The sequence below is a fragment of the Cebus imitator genome, unplaced genomic scaffold, assembly GCF_001604975.1.
Source record: "Cebus imitator isolate Cc_AM_T3 unplaced genomic scaffold, Cebus_imitator-1.0 Scaffold40, whole genome shotgun sequence".
In the NCBI taxonomy this organism is placed as follows: Eukaryota; Metazoa; Chordata; class Mammalia; order Primates; family Cebidae; genus Cebus; species Cebus imitator.
The window spans coordinates 5,457,463-5,482,032 of NW_016107355.1; positions in this window are offsets into that span (position 1 = coordinate 5,457,463).

A 24,570-nucleotide genomic window follows, 5' to 3' on the forward strand; every position below is an offset into this window, starting at 1 on the left:
GAAGGCACAAATTACAACTATCATTAATAAAAGATGAAGATCCTTGCTTCTGACTGCATGGACGTCAAACAGCTAATAATCCCTTATTTTGCTAGCAACTCTATGCCCAAGAGTTCGATAACCTAGATAAAATATATAAATTCTTTCAAATAAAAACTGACACACATTGAAGGATATCTCTATATCTAATCTTAAAATTGAATTAGAATTTTTAAATTTTACTTTAAAAATCAGTAGGCCTGGAAGATTTCATTAGGATTAACTCTATCAAACATCTTAGGAAGAAATAGTACCAATTTTTTTACAACCTCTTCCAGAATATAGAAGAATAAAGAAAACTTAACAACACATTTTATGAGCCCCCACATTATCCTAATATCAATAATAAAACCAGATAAGGAGATTACAAGAGACCAATATCTCTCATGAACATATACAGAAAAATACTTAACAAAGTATTAGCAAATAAAATCTAGCAATGTATAAAAATATCATATGTCATGATCAGGAATGTAATGCTGATTGAATATTCATAAATAAATCAATATAACACATCCCATTATAGACTGAACAAGAAAAAAAACACATGACCATATCAATAATTGCACAAAACCATTTTTAAAAAATTAACCACCTACTTATAATAAAAACTTTTTTTAAAAGTTAGGAATATAAGGGAACTTCTTTCACCTAATATGCACTTACACTGCTTATGGTTATTATTGTACCTAATGGGGAGAGATGAAATGTCTTCCACCGTACGTTGAAAATAAGGCAAAGATATCTTCCTTTTTCATTGTATTTAACATTGTACTGGAAGTTCTAACATAGTTCAGTAAGACAAGGGAAGGGAAAATAAAAGCAAACAGAATGTAAAGGAAGAAATAAAACTGTTTCATTCAAAGATGACATGATGTTCTATGTAGATAACCCTAAAAATCAATAAAAACCTAGTGCAGCAATAGTAGATATAGCAATGTCACTGGATATAAGGTCAATATTCAGAAGTCTATTGCTTTTCTATATATCAGAAAAGAAAAATGAGAATATTACATTTTAAATACCTTTTATAATAACACCAAAAGCATGGACACCCTTACGTAGAAATCTATTTATATATATGACCTATATACAGGAAACTATAAAACACTGATGAAAGAGATCAAAAAAGAGCTAATAAATTGAGAGAGGTTTTATGTTTGCATTGGAAACCTCAACATAGTAAAGAAGTCGGTTCTTCCCAAATTGATAAACAGATTTAATATAATTTCAACCAAATTACTACCAAGCTTATTTGGAGATAGTGACAAACTAATTCTAACATTTATATGATAGAAAATTAAACACAATATTGAGAAAGTAGAAAAAACTTGGAGGACTCACAGTACACAATTTCAAGATTTACTATAATGCTACAGTAATCAAGACAGCATAATATTGGTAAAAGAATGGACACATAGATCAATGAAACAGAGTAGAAAGCCCAGGAATATACCCACAGAGATAAAGTTGACTGACACTTTACAAGGGCAAAAGGAAAATACAATCAAAAAAGCATAGTCTTTTCAACAAACAGTGCTAGAATAATTAAATGTCAAAAAAAAGGATGGAAAGATAAAAAGGAGGGACAGAGGGAGAGAGGGAGGAAGAAACAAAGAAACTAGACATAATCTTCATACTTTACACAATATCACCCCAAAATGTCCCATAGATTCAATGTAAAATGCAAAATTATAAAACTTCTAGAAAATAACACCTATGAGTTGGTGATGAATTTTCATATACAATTCAACAAGAAAAGCACAATCTATAAAAGAAAAATATTGTAAGCTGAAATGTATTATTTTAAAAAATGAAGTCACAGACTTGAAAAATTATCAGATAAAGGACATGTACACAAAATATACAAAGTAATAATAATAAAAACCTCTTGAAAGTAAACATAAGAAAGCAACCCAGTTTAAAAATGGGCAAAGGATCTGAACAACTCACCAAAGAAGATATACAGATGGCAAATAGCACATGAAAACATCCTCAACATAAATTGCTATTAGGAAAATGCAAATTAAATAACAATGACATCCCACTACACAACCATTGGAATGGTTGAAATCCCAAATCTGATAGTAATAGTTACTTTATATGGAGCAACAGAAACTGTCATTCATTGCTCATGGGAATGCAAAATGTCACAGCCACTTTGGAAGGCATTTGACAGTTTCTTATAAAACTAAAAATAATTTTACCGGCTATTACACTCCAGTTTTATTTAAAGGATTTAAATGTAAGTCCACACGAAAACATGCACATAAATGTTTATATTAGCTTTATTTATAATCATCAAAAACTGGAAGCAAAAAAAATGTGTTTCAATAGGTGAATAGATAAATAAAAATTGTGGTATACACACATAACGGAATACTATTCACTGTTACAAATGGATGAACAATTAATGCCTGAAACAATGTGTATAATTTTTAAATGCATATTGCTAAGTAAAACACCAGTCTGAAAGGCAACATACTATGTGATTCCATTTATATGACATTCTAGAAAAGGCAAAACCATAGATAAGGAAAACAGATCAGTGGTTATCTATGCTTTGGGATATGAGAAGGGTTAATTTAGTGAAGCACAATGAATTTTTTCAGTCGTATGGCTATTTTCTATAACATACAATAGTAGACACATGACATTATGCATTTGTCAAAAACCAGAGAATTTTCCATCACAATAAGTAAACCTTAATGTATACAAACAAAAAAAATCAAGAAAGTGTGTGGTCCAAGGATGAAAAACAAACTGTGACAAAAGAATCTAACTGTATTACAAACATATAACTTCAGTGAAGAGGACGGGAGAAAAAGCTTCTAGTGTAAGTAACCTTAGACATGTGGAGACTGTAAGCCTATAGAGAAAAAGAAACTACATAAGTCATTGAACTCTAGTTGGTAAGGTTGGTTCTTACAGGAGTCCAGGTTGACAACCCTGGAATGATTATAGATATGTACTTTGATTGAATAACAAAGTAAATAAATGGCAGATTGTAGAGCCAGGTTTCTCACTGTTGGAGTGGGAGTTTGCAGATAAGCAAGGAGAGAAGGCTAGAAGGATCCATGTGGTAATGGATTCAAGCTGGTGACATCAGTATCAACTCATGTTTAACTTAATATACGTACAGATGGAGAGAGATGGAAATATTTATAAATTTGTGTGCAGACACAGGTCAATATGTGCAAATATTTTTTCAAACTCTGTTGGCTGAGGGGGCTTAGATGCAATGAGCATGCCATGGCCAGCACCCAGATATTCCTTTCTAATACAATTTTCCAATAAAAGAAACCAGGGCTCCTTGGGAAAATGGCTGATCCTAGGCCTGAGGAACAGAATATACCAGATGAGTCTGGAATATCATTTAATGCTGAAAAGTATATAAGTACTATATTATATATGCACACCACACACACACACACACACACACACACACACGATAGGGATCTGTCAAAGGGGGAATGGGAGTCATGTGAAAAAGTTCCTCCCAATGGCTAAAGCTGAAATAGATCAAGCAACAAAACAAATAAAATATCATTGAATTATTACATAAAACATAAAATGAATACCAGGCATTTATACTGATCTAAATAAGTGATTGAATGAATAGGTGGGAATAGACAAATGTCTAACATAGAAGAATTTTGAATAATGGATCTAGATACTGCTTCATTATGGAGATAGAGGATAAGTCCTCAATCCTGAAGTATGGACTGTGCATAGTAGTTTTCTTCCAAACAGTACAATAAGAAAGGGGGCAAAAAAATGAGTAATGTGGAAAAACCTGACAACCACTACCTCAGCCAGGTGAGTAAGGTTAACATCAATGTGGTAAATCACGTTGAAAGTATATATCCTGGCCTGGCGCTGTGGCTCACACCTGTAATCCCAGCTCTTTGGGAGGCTGAGGTCGGCGGGATCACAAGGTCAAGATATCGAGACTATCCTGCTGGCCAACATGGTGAAACCTCATCTCTACTAAAAATATAAAACTTAGGTGGGCATGGTGGTGCTCACACGTAGCTCCAGTTGCTCGGGAGGCTGAGGCAGGAGAATTGCTTGAACGCCAGGGGCTCAGAGGCAGAGGCGGCAGTGAGATTGAGCCACTGCACTCCAGCCTGGCAACAGAGCAAGACACCATCTCAAAAAAAAAAAAAAAAAAAAAAAGAAAGAAAAAGTATATATTTTTGCTATAATTTAACCAAAATGGCACTTTATCTCTGTGGCTATTCCCCCCAGAAAAATGGATAATGCCAGTCTATTCATGAAAAAAGAAAATGTTAGACAAATCCAAATTGATTACAAATATATGACCAGTAAGCCTCTAAATTATCAAAGTCACTGAAGACAAGGAATGTCTAAGAAACTGTCATAATTTAAAATATTCCATGGAGACATGACCACTAAATGTTAATGTCATGTCCTGGATTGAATCTTGGGACAGTAAAAGAAAAAAATAAATTTGAATAAAGTATGATCCTAGGTTAATAAAAATACATTAATATTGTTTCATTACTTGTGACAAGTATTTCACACTAACATGAGATGTTAACAATAAGGGAAATTGAGTATAGGGTATAAGAACTCTCTGTACTGTCTTTGAAATTTTTCAGTAAATATAAAAATTTTCTAAATTAAAAGATTTTTATTAAAAAATACATTGCCCCACTGCTATCCTTAGAAGTTAAGCACAAATTCAAACTCAATAGAACATATCTTTAATCTTCTAGGAACTAATTATTCTCATTTTCATTTTCAAGCTAATTATTAAACACAATAACTTAGAAAAGAGGTTTAAAGAGATTTACTTTAGAAGTCTCTGTAGTTTTAATTAGAAAATTCAAATATGCATACACTGTTACAGATTCAGTATTCTTGTTAAATTATTGTAATAGGCCTGACCAGGAAGGAAAGGGTGGAAAGTCAAATCTCATAATTTAATGTGAAGAGATGTCCTCATTTGAAAAGTTCCCTCAGGGATATTTTTTTACACAATGTACTATGGTTCAATAATGCCCCCTAAAAGTTGAGTTTACTAGCAACCTCAGAATGTGATCTTATCTGGAAGTAGTCTTTGAAGATATAATTAATTGAATTAAGATGAAATCATATCAGGTTAGGGTGTGCAATATACCAATGACTGGTGTCTTTGAAGGGAAAACACATATACACATATACGCAGAAAGAGCCAGAGAGAGGGGGAGAGAGAGAGAGAGAGAGAGAGAGAGAGAGAGAGAGAGAGAATGAGAAGACACCATTGGACATTAGAGGCAGAGCCTGCACTGCAGATCAAGGAACGGCAATCTACAACCACTGAAATCTAGGAAAAAACAAAGAGGGATACCCCCCAGAGTCTTCAGAAATTAACATGGCCCTGCCAACACCTCAATTTCAGGCTTCTGGCTTCCAGAACTGTGAAAAAATAAATGTCTATTGTTTTAATGCACTGATTTTTTAATGGCATTTCTGGAAAACGAATACAAGCAGATTTGCAGGGTAGGCTCCATACTGGGTATAAAGGATGGTTTTGTCTTTCTCAAAGCTAATTCTATGTGTTGTGTTTCTTTTTTCTCCAGCAGTACCAGGATGTTGAGGGATACACAAACACTAAAATGAACACTTTGATTCTTAAACCTCATACAACTTTACCTTGTTGCTATCTTCTCTCCTCTGGTCTATCACAGCTTCTTATCTCTGACTAGCAAATTGTGCTGTTTGGATGAAGGCACTTCCATTTAATTAAACATTTTTTCATAAGTGAATTATTATTATTATTATTAATTTTTGAGACGGAGTTTCGCTCTTGTTACCCAGGCTGGAGTGCAATGGTGCCATATCAGCTCACCGCAACCTCCACCTCCTGGGTTCAGGCAATTCTCCTGCCTCAGCCACCCGAGTAGCCGGGACTACAGGCACTCGCCACCATGCCCAGCTAATTTTTTGTATTTTTAGTAGAGACGGGGTTTCACCATGTTGACCAGGATGGTCTCGATCTCTTGACCTCATGATCCACCCGCCTCGGCCTCCCAAAGTGCTGGGATTACAAGCATGAGCCACTGCGCCCGGCCAAGTGAATTATTTTTTTTCCCAAGCCCAAGAGCCTAATTTTAGCTTGTTAACCTCTTTATATCCATAAGATCACCTTGGTGAAATTTGAAAGCTTCTCTCAATTACTTTCTTCACAAAAAGTAAAAATACACATTCACAAGCATATTAAAGATTCTACTCTAATTAAACCTTTTATCTAAAGTTAATATAGCTGAGAATAGGAAGCTTTTTTCTTTTCCTGGAGTGTATAAAGGGTCTTCTTTTGGTCTCAGTCTTCCTTTTATTTTTCAGATCCATAGCATGCTCAAGCTATTCCATGATAATCTGCTAGGAAAAGGTTGAGCCTCATTTTCCAGTCCTCAGAAAAGAAGGCCTTGTGAATAGTGGTACTTTCCCTCATAGTCATTCCTATTCCCTGTCCTAAGGATATATTAAGATAAATAGGAAAGAAATGAGTTTTTAACTGTGAGAAAAAGAGCCTTTTCAGTAACTTATTTGAGTTCATACAGTAGAAAAGTGATTTCACAGCTTTGGTGAGGCAGAATCACTGCAAAGTGAAAATTTTCCTTTTATTCAAGATGAGGAGGGGATGGAAAACTTCAGAATAAAATAAATGTCTGCAAAGTCCAGCACAGGCTTTGATTGTCTGTGCTGCCAGAAACTATGGAAGGTAAGTCACAAGGTACCATTAAGATTCCTAGCAATGCATGTCATTATTTTTACAGAAAACTAATTGTAGTAACCTGCTTAGCAGTTCCCTCTCAATATTTCTGAGAAAAAAATAAGATTGGCACTAACAAAATAAGACCTGACAAATAAATGATACAGTCAACAACTCTAAACTCCCTACCTGACAATCCAAGTCTTTTCTGAATTGCTTATACTGTATTCATGACAATCCATAAAACAATTTCTCTTTTGTATGCTTCATGGGTCAACATTTATTTGATACTGTATTTGTATACAATAGAATTCAAATTAAGGTACAAGCGTTCAATGTTAGAATACAGGTACAATATGCACCAGTAAACACTAACAATTGCAGTCTATATGGAATAAGACTAAACATGGGAATTCATTTCTGTGTATGCTTGTAATAAATAAATACAAGTAGCAAAAATGACCGTATACCACACTTGCATAGAATCAGGTAGGAGTCATTATTTCCACCTTTGTCAATAGTCTACTCCTCATTTGTTTCTGTCTTAGTTGTGACTCCCAGGAAATATTTTCAGAAGGAAATTTGCTTATAGGAAGTTTATCAGGTATGCTCACTCATAGGGGAAACATAAAAACAAGCTTGTAAGGCAGTGAGGCAAACTGGATTGGGCAGATGGAGACATTGAGCTGTAATGCAGTTTCAATGGTGGCCTCAGCAAACCTGACAAGGAGCTCTGAAGCAAGTCTGTTCCTTCTAAGATCCCTCAAAATGAGGTAAGGAAGCAGGGCATTTGTAACCCTGTATCAGCAAGTGGTTGAACATGGGCTGCTCCTGATACATGAATGAATAAATGAACTTCTCTTGAAATTGCTTTTGAAAGAGAGACAAGATAGCTCCCTTTCAAAGGCAGTTTCAAGAGATGAACTCAGACATGGGCTGTCAGCGAGCAACACTTGGAGAATCCCAGTACTAAAGAGGAGATAAAGCAGAGTATCTCAGCATCCAACAAAACGGTTGGTTTGTTCTCTGCTTTTGTGTCTTTTTCTCTGTGTTTACTTATGCAACTATGAAATCCCATTCAACTACCCTGTAGCCATATGACAGCTAACCCTATCTCCCTTTTCTCTTAAATCTTCTCACCCTTTACAAGTCTTGGTCCTGATAGATTACTGTCTATTCAAGTCCCTAAATACCTGCTGCTATTATTGTACTCCCTTGGGAATCTCATTGCAACCCACTTGAGCATAGCCAATAAGGTAAACGACCAACTAGCCACACTTGGAGTCAGGGAAAGACTAGGTTATCTTGCATTAGCAGATGCCTCATTCATAATTCTTTATCCTTATCATTTCACTTCAAATTGCCGTGAAATCTAACTGCCATCACTTACTTCTTTGCCTTATGGCTTTCTCTGTTTGCCAAAGCTCACTTTGCCCGCTGCATGCAGATGAGCTAGGCCTGGGAGAACCTAATCCATGAATGATGAACATTGGAATATAAAATACCTCAGCTTCCATACTCCCCATCTGCAATCTCATTCATGAATGGCATTCCACCCTGTCAGATTTTCCTAGTGGGATCAAGCTCCAATTATTCATTTTGGTAACTGGCTTGATTTACAAACTGTTTATTGAAGGACTTTCTTTCCTTGTGTCATTTCTGTATTCCCTGATGAAATTTTCTGGGATCACCTTCCATTCTTGTATCACTGTTCTTGCATTGCTGTAAGAAAATACCTGAAACTGGGTAATTTATTAAGAAAATAGGTTTAATTGACTCTCAGCTCTGAAGCCTTTACAGGAAGCATGCCAGCATCTGCTGGACTTCTGGTGAAGCCTTGGGGAGCTTTCAATCATGGTGGAAGATAAAAGGAGAACAGACACATCGCATAGCAAAAGCAGGAGCAAGACAGAGAAAGAGCAGGTGTCGAGGGACCGCAGAGTTTTAACCTACCAGATCTCATGTGAACTCAGAGCAACAGCTCTCTCATTACCAAGAGGATTGTCCAAGCGACATGAGGGATCCAGCTCCATGATCTAAACACCTCCTACCAGGCCTCACCTCCAACACTGGGGATTGCATTTCAAACAGGAGATTTGGGCAAGGACAAATATTCAAACTATATTAGCTTTCAAATAAAATGCTTTCAGCCAAGTCCTTGCATAAGACTATACTTCTTAGGTAGACCAAACTAAGACAATTGTATCAGTCTAAATGCCCACATGCAAGTAAATTTTAGGTGATGACCAAGGAAATGACCAAGGGGAAAATAAGCAGAAGATGAATTTATAAATGGAGATATCTAATGAAATAATGAATTTAAGATATGAAAAATATACCAGAAGAAAAATACACTGGAGGATTAATACTATATTTTTTTCCACTAGGTATTTTGGTTTAGGGCCAGCCTACTCAAAAAACCTTTATTATGAGATTTGCATGGACAGCATAGCCATTATTTTCATCATTTAAAAAATGTTTTATATTCTATACCAGTTGCATGCATCTCAGGGACAAGAAGACACATCTTTGTAGTAAACATTTGTTATTTATTTACCATCCAGCTTCAAACTTCCAACCCACAATGCTATTCTTTCTCTTTTGGAGAAGTGTTTGTATATCATCTTTCAAGATGGCACCCACTTTGAAAGCCAAAGCAACAGTCTCACCCTGCTCTGGCACAATCATTAAACAGTCACTGAACAGGCTTATCAGATATTTTCTTTCTAGTCTTCGAGTTCTGAATTATCACAGTGATATATAGAGGCTAGAGGTCATAGTGATCACAGTATATACATTTGGATTATAATTACAATCCTTTCACAGGGTGACTTTGATTGTGGATTCTGCAGTGTGGCCTTCCCACACTTTCATATCTCTTGCTTATTTTCCCAATAAATGTTCAGCCATCACCTAATTCTATGACCCATTAATATCTTTTTAATAAATGTTATTTTGCTTTGGGAGGCAAATCAATGCAGCTTTACCAGTAATATGTATGAGCAAAGAGTCCCTTGGGGACACATGGGAAATTTGGGATTGGTTACCTATGATAGAGCAATATGGAACTGCTATTGATATTTTTATAAACAAATTTAGAATTCCATAATTCTTGTCATTGCCAAGCCTTCATCTTTGCATCTCCTTAGTATATTCCTTTAAAGTGCTTATTGTATTGTCCTCAGTAAAATAATGTATATTCTTTTAAGTTATAAATGTATATGTTTTATAATTTACCTATAGTTGAGTCTATACATTTTCACAATTATAAAATTAAATATTATTTGTGTAAAAATGACCTATAGTTCAAATGTATGTTTCATAATTGTTCATATTCTGAATTTGTCCAATATTATACATTAAAAGAGAAAAAATGTTTTTCTCATTGGTGTTTTGTTTTCATTGTATTACATAAAAAGCTCACGCATAATAGAAGAAATTGCTAAATTCGTTAATAAATAACTGTGAGAAAACATTGAGAAAATTAATTTAAATTGCATAAAGATCAAACTGAGAAAACGATTCTTCTGTGAAAGTTTTCAAAATAATGACTTTCAAATCTATTCTCATTTTAAAAAGTACATTTTATATTGCTTATTTTTTCAAATTTAAGATATTAGATTATTTCTCTCTAAAATTAGTTAAGAAAAACATGAAGGCTAAGTGACAGAAAAACATCTGTGTTTTCACTGTGTAAGAGTATTCAACTGTACCATGTTAATTGATCCAAGACATCCTCCACGCTGTTTTGATTATCTGCATGACTTGTTAGGAAATGGAGTGGGAAAGCAAAGATTATTTATGTGTTTATATTTATCTTAATAGTTAAACGGTTTGTTTCATTTCTCTGAAAAAAACACCACTGTATTTCTTTGAAGACTTAGGATCAATTGAATTAAATCCAAACATTAAGTCTTTCTAGATGTGAGAAATGTAGCAGTAGAAACTTGAAGGTATAAAATGTAACTAGGAATGGGAGGAGGGGATTCTAGATCCATACAATGAAAAACTTAAAGAGAAATTTGACTATACTGTAATCTGAATGTTTGTACCACCCTAAAATTCATGTATTTAAATACGAATACCCACGGTGAGGATAACAGAAGGTGAGGCCTTTGGGAGGTGACTAGAGAATGAGGGCAGAACCCTCATGAGTGGCCTTAGCGTCCTCATAAAAGACAGCCCTGAGAGATGCCTTGCTCTCTCCACCATTTACGAGGAATCAGAATGGGACCTCATTAAAACTGAATCTGCCAGCACCTTGATCTTGGACTTCCTAGCCTCCCGAACTGTGAAAAATAAATGTTTGATATTCATAAACCATCAAGTTTATCATATTTTTGTCATAGCAGCTCTAAAAAACGAAGACAGACTATTTGAAGCAGATCTGATTAATGTTCAAGGAAACAAAATTAGTTCCATTATTTCTTTATTGAGAAATGAAAACCTTAATTCTTTTTGTATCTTGATCTCATAACAGAGAAAGAAGAGTAGGCTTTTCATCTCTATTGACCACAATAATGATAAACAACCAAAAGCTAAAATTGCTTTTTTTAGAGATCAGATATATTATTTTCTAAACCAAATACAGTTGACAGTTGAACAACAAGGGGTTTGGGGTCATCAGCACTTCCATGCAGTCAGAAATCTATGTATGACTTTTGACTCCCTCCAAACTTAACTACTAACAGCCTGCTATTGACTGGAAGCCTTACCAATAACAGAAACAGTTGAGTACACATATTTTGTAAGTTATATGTATTATATACTCTATTATTACAATGAAGTAAGCTAGAGAAAAGAAAATGCTATTTAGAAAACGTATATTTACTATTTATTAAGTGGAATTGGATCATTATAAAGGTCTTCATTTTTGTCATCTTCACATTGAGTAGGCTGAGGAAGATGAGAAAGAGGAGAAGTTGGTCTTGCTATCTCAGAGGTGACATAGGCAAAAGAAAATCCATCTATAAGTGGACCCACAAAATTCACAACACAACAGTAGCTTAAAGCACTGAACTTGAAGTCAGGCAACCTGGTTGGTGTTTCATCTTTGTCCCTACAAGTTGATATTGGGCAAAACATTTCTCATTTTAAGCTTGTTTGATCATCTGTGGAGTGAATACATTAATATCTACCACGCTTGATTTCTACAGTCATCGGTCTGAAAAAAAAGGGATAATTTTATACATAAATTATATTTTAGAAGGAGTCATTCTTGAACAACATGAGTTTGAACGACACAGATCCATTTATATATGGACCAGTGTAGCTCTCCTCCCCAGAACAGCAAGACTAACCCTTCCCCTCCCTCTTCAGCCTACTCAATGTGAAGGTGACAAAGACCTTTATGATGATCCACATCCACTTGATAAATAGTAATTATTTTATCTTCTTTATTATTTTCTTAATAACATTTTTCTGTAGTTTAAGAATACAGAATATAATATATATAGCATACAAAATGTATGTTAATCAACTGTTTATATTATCGTTAAGGCTTCTGATCAACAGTAGGCTATATGTAGTTAATTTCTGGAAGAGTCAAAATGTTGTTCAAGGGTCGACTGTACTTTAAAAGACCTCTTTTGACAAACTAGTTCAAAAACAAAATTTTAAAACTCACTTCTCCAGGAAAAACATAATCAAATCTTTTTAACATGGTATACAAAATTTATCAAGATCTGGATGCTCTAAACTCATTGCTTATTATCCTCCACAGAAACCATTAATTCTAGCAATGCTGAACTTTGTCAAGGTTATACCTTTTTACGTGTTCTATTTAAAATGCTCCTTCTCCTTTTACCTCATTCATGGCTTATCTCAAGGGTCATTTCATATGGTAAACTTTCCCAAATTCCCCAAACTTCACTTCTCCTCTACTGCTGCATGGCCCTTTCTCATAATCCTGTGGTACCCTGATGGCCTATATCAAGAATCTTCAAGCAGACTGTGAGCATATTGATGGCAGGTGCCATGACTTACTCTCTGTATTTAAGACAATCAGCACAGGAACTGACATACACTGGGTCTTGATATATTTTTATTTTACAAATGAATAAATAAATGTCACACTCCTCTATAAGACTTATACCCTAAAAGATACTATCCAATTATTAGAAGAGTTGCAGTGACAAGAGGTTGAGAAAGGATCTTTGGTATACAAAACATAGATATATAAAATTAGAAGCATTTTTCTCATTAAATTATTGACTATTTTTTGCTTTAAAAATTTATCTATATTTTGGAATCTGATGAAATATCAAATCATAAACCCACTGTGTAGATGTATAATCTGATGACTTTTAATAGCATGTGATACATTAAAACATAAACCACAACTAAACCAAGGAAACATACACTATACATTTTCTATACTGGGAATCAGTAAGGTGGAAGCTCATTCTTTTCTTTGCTATCACTATCGGGTGATAAAGACTATTTAACCAAACCCATTACAGAATGCCTTTTCAGCGATTTTTTCTGTATTTACAATTCTTTTACTTTCTATCACCTGTTTCTCTTGTTTCATTTTTTTATCATCCATATTTCAACTCTGAGAGTATTTCTGTGTGTTTTTATCTATCCCTATGATTCAACTATTTTACAAGCCCAGAAAAGGATGCTAATAATTTTAATTCAAAAATAAAGTTTACTAAAATTTAACAAGGCACAGTCCAGTGCCCTGGAGCAATGGACTGACATTTACAGACTGTCCTGGTTTTCTTTCATCATTCAGTAGATGCATTTCTATATAATTTATGACAAACTCAGTTACTTCAAGGCAACTAACAATTTGTCCAATTTATGTATAAAAATGTTATTAAGGCCATACTTTTTCTGAATCATAAGAAAGCTTTTGTCACCCATTATAATATCTTCATTATTAGCATAGTCTCATAAGTTAAACAGCCTTTCTAACCTTTATGTCCTCTATTGTAAAGGCAATGCTCAGGAACAAGAAATAAAAGATAAGTGACATCTTGCTTTAATAATCTAAATTAATACCATACTAGTCAAAAGGGCAGATCCACAGACAGTAGTAATATGAAGTTTGGGTCAGAGGGGAGTTCAAAGGATTTTGCTGCTGTTTAGGGAGTGTCTCTTAAAGAATAGTTTCAACAGCTAAAAAGTGAATAGAAACTTGAACAAATAGATGCCTCATAATGTGAATAAAGATTTGGTGACAGTATAAGTAACTGCTAGACATGTGCTATCCAATATAGTAACCATCAGCCACATATGGTTGTTTAAATCTCAATTTCAATTGAAATTAAGTAAAATTAAAAATCCATTTCCTGTTACACTAGCTGCATTTCAACTACTCAGTGGACACATACACTTACTAGTTGCCATATTAGGCAGCACAGATGACTTCCATCACTGCAGAAAGTTCTAATGAACTGTGTTGTGCAGAAAAGAACTCTGAAATCATGCTACCATAATACAACAATATATATTTTAACAATCCACAATTAGAAAAAATCTTTCATCAGACCAGGCACAGTGGCTCATGCCTGTAATCCCAGCACTTTGGGAGGCCATGGTGGGTAAATCATGAGGTCAGGAATTTAAGACCAGGCTGGCCCACATAGTGAAACCCCATCCTACTAAAAACACACACACAAAAAAAATTAGCCGGGCATGGTGGCGGGTGCCTGCAATCCCAGCTACTCAAGAGGCTGAGGCAGGAGAATCGCTTGAACCCAGGAGGCAGAGGTTTCAGTGAGTCAAGATCCCGCCATTGCACTCCAGCCTGGGCAACAAAGCAAGACTCTGTCTGAAAAAAAAGAAAAACTAAAAAATCCTCCATCAAAATGAATTAAAGAGGAGATGGCAGGTGAGAACAAAATAATCAATGGTTAATTACAAATCTTCAAATAACTAAGAGTAATAATTTTAATATATTTTAAAATATTTTCCTAACATTTCTTTGTAAAATGGAGGAACTACCTAAGTTTATATATTAATAAAAACTCAAAATGCAATATTTTACTTATTATAAATAACTTTGTTTGGAGAGAAAAATAAATAACAATATCAGGCAGACTTAAAAATACAAAATACAAAGAACTGGTCTCTATTTTACTTTTGTTAAGTGATAACACAATACCTTATTTGGTAGCTTGGGCTTTCTAAGCTTTCAAAATAATACCAGCTTAACCAGGATAAAGGACCATTCCAGGATAGAATAAGTGTCATTTATTATTCCCTTTTAATTTCTGATGAGAATGAAGAATCCAAAATCAATAATTATATGAAAGAGATTGTTAAGTATTTCTTGCATTTTAATGAAATTGTGTATTGTTTTACTTTCACTCTTTGAGAAAACGACTCTAAAACTTTTGTATCTTTACACCAAAAATAATCAGAATAGCAATTCTGTTCAAGGGAAACTTCATTGGTCTTGGAAACAAAAGATTTAGGGTCTATCTCTGTTTCTGAGACATATTCATTGTGTGACAATGTCACTTCAACTCTCTGTGTCTTAGTCCTTTTCATGTGTAAAATGCTATTTTGAACTCAATGAACAACCTTCAAAGATGAGTTGACACTTGCAATGCTATTACCCACTTCCTGGTAGACATCAGCAACCAATTATAGCACCATCAACCATGGAACCAAGACACAATCTTAGCATCACTGTCAACATCATCCTCTAAGAAGCAACAAATAAGTAATTTTTATTTGCATAATTAATTTAACCTCTTCTAAAATCCCTTAAAGCTACAATAGTTTTTGAAATAGCATAAAATATATTTTCTAGATAGAAGAACTATAAAGGAGAGCCCTAGGTTCATTCTTGAAGAATACGTCAAAGATATTTAATTTTGTGGACATAAATAGATTTTGTCCCAATGGATTAATCTTTTATGCATTATCTATAATGTCTACAGAGGTGTTACTTATCTAAACCTTGAGCAATGCATGTAAACGAAAAGTAGTGGGTGGGATAATTATTTATTCAACAGGCTTAGTTTTTCAGAATTGGGTGGTAGTAGTCATGGAATGACTCCCACTTTCCATACTGTGTTTGGATGTCCTCTATTGTGCTTTTATGGCCTCCTTTGATTACCTACCACAGCACTTAATTTGTGGTATGTAATTGTCCTTATTCCTCTCTTTCCCAAGTAGATTATAGCTTCTTTAAGTTTAGGAACTGAATCTTGGTTTCCGGAGTCCAGCACTGGCTGTACTTAGAAACTTATTGGGTATTTACTGATTTAACTAACAGGGCTTCAAAAAAAAAAAAAAAAAAAAAAAACCCACCAGAGTCCCTCGAATCATCCTAGTGAGGAAAGAGGCAAAAACATTTACATCCAACAGTGTAATATTACTATGAGAGCACTTTACTCAGCTCAAGAAATGTTTTCTTTCTTGGAGAAATGACTGATATCTGAGCTGAATTTTGAAATGAGTAGTATCTACCCAGGAGAAGAGGATTGAGGAAGAGTTTTCAGTAGAATAATTGAAACTCCTTGCTGTGCTTGAGAAATGGAAGTGTTTTGTGAGCTGGAGATATAGTTGTGAGGTAGAGGATACTTAAAAATGAGTCCAAAAAGGTAAGGCAGTGGCCACTATGTGAATGATGATGGTATGGGACATTATGACATAACAATATTTAAGAGACGAATTCAAAGCTATTTCTCAGAGGTTATTCCAGTAGCATTCCAGAAGCTGTATTGGGATTGAAGTAAAAGAAGTAGTAACCTCAAAGGCAGTGACAGCTTAGGTCAAGAAACGACCAGTTCATTAATGAGAACATCAGGATTGAAAAGAAGTGAAACAGGGAGAGCTTCCTCGAAGTCAGCAAACGAAATAGGCTTTAATCATTAATTGGTCATGAAAAATAAGCACATGTTGTAAAGGAGTCAAAGATTTACCTCAAAGTTTGTTTTTTGCTTTTTCTATTCTCACTTGACACACTGTAGGTGAGATTTCTGGATTTGGATTTTTTTAACCTTTCTATCTAATTTAAGTCCTGTCATCTTACAACAACTCCTATATAGAAAATTGAGATCTGGCAAGATGGTCAGGGGATCTGGCAAGATGGCCAAATAGGAAGAGCTCTGGGCTGCAGCTCCTAGTGAGACCAATGCAGGTGGGTGATTTCTGTGTTTCCAACTGAGGTACCCAGTTCATCTCATTGGGAATGGTAAGGCAATGGGTACAGCCCATGGAAGGCAATCAGAAGCATTGAGGGGCATCGACTCACCCGGGAAGTGCAAGGAGATGGGGGACTTCCTCCCTCAGCCAAGGGAAGCTGTGAGGGGCTGTGCTGCTCAGCCCAGATACTACACTTTTCCCATGGTCTTTACAATCTGCAGACCAGGAAATTCCCTCATGTGCCTACACCAACAGGGCCCTGGGTTTCAAGCACAAAACTAGGTGGCTATTTTGGGCAGATTCTGAGCTAACTGAAGGGGCTGCAATTCTAGTCTCTGATAAAAAGACTTTAAACCAACAAAAAAAAAAAAAAAAAAAGAAGGGTATCCCATAATGGTAAAGGGATGAATGAAGCAAGAAGAGCTAACTATCCTAAATATATATGCACCCAATACAGGAGCACCCAGATTCATAGAACAAGTTCTTAGAGACCTACAAAGAGACTTAGACTCCCATGCAACAATAGTGGGAGACTTTAATACCCCACTGTCAATATTAGACAGATCAACAAAACAGAAAATTAACAAGGATATTCACGATTTGAACTCAGCCCTGGACCAAGTGGACCAAACAGACATCTGCAGAACTCTCTACCCCAAATCAACAGAATATACATTTTCCTCAGCAGCACATAGCACTTACTTTAAAATTCACCACACAATTGGAAGTAAAACACTTCTCAGCAAATGCAAAAGAATGGAAATCATAACAAACAGTCTCTCAGACCAAAGTACAATCAAATTAGAACTCAGGATTAAGAAATTCACTCAAAACCACCCAACTACATGGAAACCAAATAACCTGCTCCTAAATGACTACTGGGTAAAGAACAAAATTAAGGCAGAAATAATGAAGTTCTTTGAAACCAATGAGAACAAAGACACAAAGTACCAGAATCTCTGGGACACAGTTAAAGCAGTGTTAATAGGGAAATTTATAGCACTAAATGCCCACATCAGAAAGCAGGAAAGATCTGAAATGGACACCCTAACATCACAATTAAAAAACTAGAGAAGCAAGAGCAAACAAATTGAAAGCTAGCAGAAGGCAATAAATAACTGTATTCAGAGCAGAACTGAAAGAGATAAAGACTCAAAAAACCCTTAAAAATATCACTGAATCCAGGAGCTGGATATTTGAAAAGAATAGCAAAATAGATAGGCCACTAGCCAGACTAATAAAGAAGAAAAATCAAATATACACAATACACACTACCATTAGAGAATATTATAAACACCTCTATGCAAATAAACTAGAAAATCTAGAAAAAATAGATAAATTCCTGGACTCATACAAACTTTCAAGACTAAACCAGGAAGAATTTGAATCCCTGAATAGACTGATAACAAGTTCTGAAATTGAGGCAGTAATTAATAGCCTACCAACCAACAAACGCCCAGAATCAGATGGATTCACAGCTGAATTCTACCAGAGGTACAAAGAGGAGCTGGTACCATTTCTTCTAAAACTATTGCAAAAATTAAAAAAGAAAGACTCCTCCCTAACTCATTTTAGGAGGCCAGCATCATCCTGATACCAAAACCTAGCAGAGACACAACAAAAATAGAAAATTTCAGGCCAATATCCCTGATGAACATCGATGAAAAATCCTCAGTAAACTACTGGCAAACCGAATTCAGCATAATGGTAAAGGGATGAATGAACATCATCAAAAAGCTTATCCACCACAATCAAGTTAGCTTCATCCCTGGGATGCAAGGCTTGTTCAACATACACAAATCAATAAACATAATCCATCACATAAACAGAACCAATGACAAAAACCACATGATTATCTCAATAGATCCAGAAATGGCCTTCGATAAAGTTCAACACATCTTCATGCTAAAAACTCTCAATAAACTAAGTATTGATGGAACATATCTTAAAATAATAAGTGCTATTTATGACACACCCACACCAATATCATACTGAATGGGCAAAATGTAGTATTCCCTTTGAAAACTGGCACAAGACAAGGATGCCTTCTCACCACTCCTATTCAACATAGTATTGTAAGTTCTGGCCAGGGCAATCAGGCAAGAGAAAGAAATAGAGGGTATTCAAATAGGAAAAGAGGAAGCTAAATTGTCTCTGTTTGCAGATGACATGACTGTATATTTAGAAAACTCCATCATTGCAGCCCAAAAACTCCCTAAGCTGATAAGCAACTTCAGCAAAGTCTCAGGCTACAAAATCAATGTACAATAATCACAAGCATTCTTATACACCAATAATAGACAATCAGAGAGCCAAATCATGAGTGAATTACCATTCACAATTGCTACAAAGAGAAATAAATACCTAGGAATACAATTTACAAGAGATGTGAAGGACCTAAGGACCTCATTAAAGAGAGCTACAAACCACTGCTCAAGGAAATAAGAGAGGACACAAGCAAATGGAAAACAATTCCATGCTCATGGATGGGAAGTATCAATATTGTGAAAATGGCCATACTGCCCAGAGTAATTTACAGATTCAACGCTAGTCCCATCAAGCTACCATTTACTTTCTTCACAGAATTAGAAAAAACTACTTTAAATTTCATATAGAACCAAGAAAGAGCCCAATATGCTGAAGACAATCCTAAGCAAAAATAACAAAGCTGGAGGCATCACGCTGCCTAACTTCAAACTATACTACAAGGCTACAGTAACCAAAACAGCATGGTACTGGTACCAAAACAGATATATATATAGACCAATGGAACAAAACAGGGGCTTCAGAAATAACACCACACATCTACAACCATAAGATATTTGACAAACCTGACAAAAAAAAAGCAATGCAGAATGGATTCCCTATTTAATAAATGGTGCTGGGAAAACTAGCTAGCCATATGCAGAAAACAGAAACTGGACCCCTTCCTTACACCTTATACAAAAATTAGTTCAAGACAGATTGAAAACTTACATGTAGGCCAGGCACAGTGGCTCACGCCTGTAATCCCAGCACTTTGGGAGGACGAGGTGGGTGGATCACCTGAGGTCAGGAGCTCGAGACCAGCCTGCCCAACATAGTGAAACCCCATCTCTACTAACAATACAAAACTTAGCTGAATGTGATGTGATGGTGCATGCCTGTAGTACTAGCTACTTGGAAGCCTGAGGCAGGAGAATCACTTGAACCCAGGAGACAGAGGTTGTAGTAAGCCAAGATTACACACCACTACACTCCATCCTACTGGGTGAAAGAGTGAGACTCTGTCTCAAAAAAAAAAAAAATCTTAAATATAAAATCTAAAACCATAAAATCCTTAGAAGAAAACCTGGCCAATACCATTAAGGGCATAGGCATGGGCAAAGCCCGCATGACTAAAATACCAAAAGCAATTGCAACAAAAGCCAAAAATGACAAATGGGATCTAGTTAAAGAAATTCTGCACAGAAAAAGAAGCTATCATCAGAGTGAGCAGGAAACTCCTGAAGGATCTAGAAAAGCATTTGACCCAGCAGTCCCATTATTGGATATATACCCAAAGAATTATGAATCATTCTATTATAAAGACACATGCACATGTATATTTATTGCAGCACTATTCACAATAGCAAAGACTTGGAACCAACCCAAATGCCCATCAATGATAGACTGGATAAACAAAACGTGGAACATATACACCATGGAATACTATTCATCTATTCAAAAGAATGAGTTCATGTCCTCTACAGGGACATGGATGAAGCTGGAAGCCATTATTCTCAGCAAATTAACACAGCAACAGCAAACCAAACACCACACGTTCTCACTCATAAGTGGAAGCTGAACAATGAGAACACATGGACACAGTGAGGGGAACATCACACACCAGGACCTGTCAGCGAGTTGAGGGCAAGCAGAGGGAGAGCATTAGGACAAATACCTAATGCATGCAGGGCTTAAAACCTAGACAATGGGTTGATAGGTACAGCAAACCACCATGGCACATGTGTACCTATAAACCTGCATGTTCTGCACATGTATCCCAGAAGTTAAAATTAAAAAGAAAAAGTCAACTCCTATTTTATTACATTAACTCATTAGCAACTATTATTAAAAGCTTACCTCAGTAAATTTTTTTGAGACAGAGTCTTGCTCTGCTGCCAAGACTAGAATGCAGTGGTGCAATCACAGTTCACTGCAGTGTCCACTTCCCTGGCTAAAGCAATCCTCCTACCTCAGCCTCCTGAGAAGCTGGCACTAGAGGTAAGTGCCACCACATCCAGCTAATTTTTTAAAAATTTTTGTAGAGACAGGGTCTTGTTATGTTGCCCAGGCTGGTCTGAGTCTCCTGGACTCAACCAATTCCTCCACCTCAGCATCCCAAATTGCTGGGATGATAGGCATGAGCCACAGCACCCAGCAAGCTCAATAATTTTTAAGAGTGATTTAGAGATGCACATAATTAAGGATAACAACTGCACTTTTTCTACCGGGAAAATTGTTTTCTTGAATATGAACCAATTATCATTGAGGCAAAATTCATTATTTAGTCACAAGATTGATGCATAGTGTCATCTGTTGAATTATTGAAAAGTTATGTGTTTGGAGGGGTCCCTCAGAAAAATCTATCCATGTAACTGATTTGCAAGTCAATTTATCAAAAAATAAGTGATATATGCGATAAGTTTAGAGAATTCTTTGAGCTCCATGATTCTGTAGTTTGCTAATTGGTATTAGCATGAACAAACTATGAATCAACCCAAATATATATGCCCCTACACACACTTTCCAGCCTTTGTTGACCAAGCTTTTTAGGAGTCTAGTGATCTTTCACTGTGACCACATCACTTAACTGCACAGAAACTCCTCACCTCCTGTCTTCCATACCCTCTCCTGCTCTCCTGGATAATTTAGAAGCAGAAAATATGGATCAGAATCTTAGATCTGCTTTAATTAATTGTATGGCTTTTTCAAATTGCTTAACATTTTTTTTACCTCTTCTTATTTGAAGACAGAGATAATTATATCTGTATGCCTTTATGCCTTATAGATGTTTTATGAGGTTTAAATAGAATTAAACATATTTAATAGTTTGCACATTGCCAGACACCTAGTAACTTTTCAATATAATAGTTATTAGTATAATTATTATTATCCCCATTCCATTAGGATACTGACCTTTGGCAACTGAGAGACCCTATAACCTGAAAGTTAATTCACATGACATGTTAAGTGTTAATACTACAAATTTGATTGGTCTTGAGAGTTAATTGCCACATAAAGATTTGCAACTGAACAACTCCCTTCTGTGTCCATATTTAACCTCGTGTTTCCTATATTTATATCCTCAATTTTCATAAATATTATAAATCCAAAAAGTAAGGTCCTATGACCATACAAATTTAGGAAATGCTGGGTTAAATATAATTGAAAAGGAATTTTTGCTGTAGTAATTCTCCAATTCTCAAATATGTTTATATACATTGTAAGTACTCAAGAAGGATACTTCTTAAGAAACCAATTGGATGATTTGAGCAATTTCCAGACCCTGGGTTCTCTGATACATCCTAGGGAAATGCTAATACCCCAAGAATCTTAAATGGTAAGAATATGAGGCAGGGTCTAGTCCTTCTGTTAAATGTCTTTGCATACTTCTAGGTCATTCCCAAAATTAGTTATCCAAGTTATAGGCTGCAAGACACAAATATCCACGTCAATATTTTCTAATATACCTAGTCAAATTCTTGATTATAAAATTAATAATTCCCAAAGAGTACTGAACAGGCTGCATTCCTTTGTTTTTCACTGCAAACTACTTAAATTTAGAATGTCTTTTAAAAATATTTGTACCTATTTCCCACTCTCTTCATCTCTTCACAAAACACCCCACTCTGTGCCTGATATAAGATGCTAATTCTCATATTATTTTCCCTGCAATAAGCTTCTAATTATATCCAGATAATCAAGACCAATGCCTGTGCACGTTTTCTCTAAGAGGACTGCATATAAAGAATTCAAATAACTGAAAGGCTTGCATTAGAATTTATATGTTTTTGCCCTAAATACTTTTCCAAAATAAAAGTAGTAGCCAATAGCAACCTCAGTGCCAGTTAATGTACATGATGCTCTCCAGCAGAGTACAAAAATGTGAATACTTAACAATGAACAAAAATGGAAGAAGAGTGGGTGGATTTACAATTATGCACAGTCACCACACTGTGTTTGTTGCTTTGCAATCCAGGAGCTTTTTAGCTAGGGATAATTGTGTGATCATAAAGAGCAGTCCCCAAAAAGACTGGGCACAGGTAAAAGAAACTCTTCATATGGAGCTGCAGGAATGGAACTGACACAAACAAAATGACAAAAAAAAAAAAAAAAATGGGAGAAAGAGGTTATGATGTAATTAAGGTAGTTCTTTATTATTTCAAAATAAATGTATTATCCATTACTAATCAGATCAATTTAAAACAATGCTTAAAATAAGTATTTCTTAGTAACCGTGTTAATAAATATAAATCTGTTTTTCTCTTTTAGCTATAACTTGGGAGTATGCATAGTTTGTATGGAAATATAAATAATTTTCTTAAATAAGAATTAGCCTATGTGGCAAAAGGTAATATTTTGGAGTATAAGCATTTACATTCATTGTCTAATTTATGGAAAGAAATACTCCTATAACTTTGTAGACTGAAGCATAGACAGAATAGTGCCTTTCCAAGGTTACAAACAAAACAAGTGCCAAAGCCAGGATTCACACCCAGGTCTCTGTGATTTCAGCACAGAGGCTGTTAATGGGCTAAACCATTATACTATAGTCCTCACTGCGGGAATCATGAACAAACAGACTTCACAATCTGCTACATGTGCCTAGAGTCATTCTATAACCAGGCTTGTCTTCCATGTAAGAGTTTACAGACATATTCCTGTAAGACTAATTCCATACTTCCTAAACAGGACTGCATATATTTGCGAATCTACTGTAATAGCTTTTCTTGGTAATAGCCACCTTGCCTTTGACATGAATCTCTTATAATCAATCCATTTCTGGTACACAGTGGATTTGACCAGAAACTCAGAGACATGTTGTTTGGTGACATAGCAGTGTGGAGGTGGCCTCACCTGGTTTGCAGAATTGTCAAAATCTTTAACAGACTTTGTCTTCACTTAACATATCTGTTAGATACTATTTTTTTAAAACAGAATATGCAATTGAGAAATAGATCACTCTGCTTTACTATTTTATATTAAGGACTTCACAATTAGAGCACCTCCTTCCCAATTTTATAATCCATACAAAATAATACTAGGAATTGAAATAACATTATGAAACATGTAGTAAACCTCTTTTATTTTACAGATAAGAAAAACAAGATCAAGAAGGGATGGGTCTCCTCAAACAGCCTTCTTCATTGAAATTACAACCTTATTAATGTCCTCATTCAAAACGATTTTTGAACAATTGAGTAGTCTTAATTTGCATCTACAGAGACTTATGACAGTATGCATGACACCTAAAGAATACTTCTTAATCAACAAAAAAGCCTTCAATAAGATTTCTTTTGCAAATCATGAGAAAATGCTTTTATTTCTCTTTCTAGTGTCAGATACTCTTCCCTTTGTTGATTACAGGCAGATGTTTATTCCATTTACTTGGTTTCCTTTGGTACATCTCTGAATGCAAAGTTGGGTTTATCTTGTTGTACTCTTTCACCATTTTATAA